General features: G+C 39.6%; 1 protein-coding gene across 1 annotated transcript in view; it reads right to left on the bottom strand.

The window, feature by feature from the left end:
- Positions 1-1,555, bottom strand: part of LOC105827212 (cytochrome P450 2C20-like) — a gene marked incomplete at its 5' end in the record, with an annotated part of 27,968 nt that overhangs the window by 609 nt on the left and 25,804 nt on the right. The gene's annotated exons all lie outside the window — the stretch shown is intronic.

Raw genomic sequence — 1,555 nt, 5'->3', positions numbered from 1 at the left:
AAAACCTATGTCCTGAAATGTCTGAAATATTTACTATGTGGCCATTACAGAAAAAGTAGGCCACCTCCTGTCTTAGACCATTATGTCCACCTAGATTAGTGGCTCCGGCCCGTGGCAAAAAAGCCCGTTTATCTCACTTGTAGGGGATGGAATTAGACACAGAGCTGTATATTTCTATACCAGACTGTGCCACACAGAAGGGAATGAATAGGTCATTCCTCGGGCTCTGGGCTCTCTCCATTCAAAACTCAACAGGCACAGCATGAGCCTACAGCCTGGTGAATGGGTGATCTCAGGAGATGCAAAACTCCCCAGAGGCAGGTCCCCAATTTGATACAGTGGTTGGGGGTGGGGAAGTGGCAAACCCTGTCTGATTTCTCAGTCTATTTCCCATGTAGATAGCTACAGGAGACCAAGTTTCATTACTATTACCCTCAGACCTGAATAATGAGAAGCAAACTCTTTCTTACCTATGTCAAGGTGAAAACATAATGAGCTGAAATGTCAATCCTTGTACTCAATCAGTGACCTCAGGGAGAGCCGTATAACCTCTTGGTAAATTACCAGTTCTGTCTCCTCCAGGAAATGACATTAGTATCTGCAACCTTACCAATCTCATTTATTTTTCCCCACGAAAATACAATATTTAGTTACCAAATTTTAAATTTTAACAATTATATCTCCTGGGTCAAGTGGGATAGAGTACCCTGCAGCATAGCAACTAGAACATTTGGATGAATACGGAAACCATGTGAAAAACACATTGTATAGCTGCTAAGAAAAAATTGGTCTCAAGATCCAGAGATGGGAAAACATCAGAAAGGTATACCCATGGCTGTAGTTAATTATTGACTTTGTTTATGTCATGTCCACCTCGGAGTCAGGGCAGGAGGTGTTACAGCATTATGACTGCCATGGGAGGAAAATGCTCCCTTTCTGAAAGAAGATAAACCTCACCTCAAATTCTGCATTTTTTTCATATATTATATCTGGCATTTAGCCAGAAGTTATTAGACATTTCAATGATACATAGAAGTGAGCAGAAGAAGAAGAGTAGGGGGAGGAGAAGGTCATAAAAACAGACCCACGCTAGGGAGCATTTCTCACCTACTTTTATACGACATTGTAATCTTGATACCAACACTCTGACAAAAAAAAATTGTGAGGAAATGATTACAGACCAAAAGGCTATATGAATAAAAATACAAAAGTCCTTGTAAAATATGGAGGTGATCAAATCCAGCTGTCTGTATAGACTTAGGCATATTTAGTGAGGAAAGTGAAGCCAATATATAATCATACCAAGGGACACCGAGACCCATTTGATAAAATTCTCCACACATTCATGACAAAATTATATAAAAATAAGAGAAAGAAGCAAAATTTCCTAATGTCATAAAGAATATATACCCAAACTACTTAAAGCAGCATTCTCAATGATGAAATACTAAACCTCCATCCCTTCCTGCAGATCAGAAATGAAACAGGGATGTCCACTGTCACCAGTTCTCTTCAACACTGTCCTGTAATCCTGACCAGTTCAACAATTTGTATA

Source organism: Propithecus coquereli, unplaced genomic scaffold (genome assembly GCF_000956105.1).
Source record: "Propithecus coquereli isolate 6110/MARCELLA unplaced genomic scaffold, Pcoq_1.0 Scaffold988, whole genome shotgun sequence".
Classification (NCBI taxonomy): domain Eukaryota; kingdom Metazoa; phylum Chordata; class Mammalia; order Primates; family Indriidae; genus Propithecus; species Propithecus coquereli.
The sequence above is the reverse complement of the archived record's forward strand: the minus strand, read 5'-3'. Positions and strand labels throughout refer to the sequence as shown.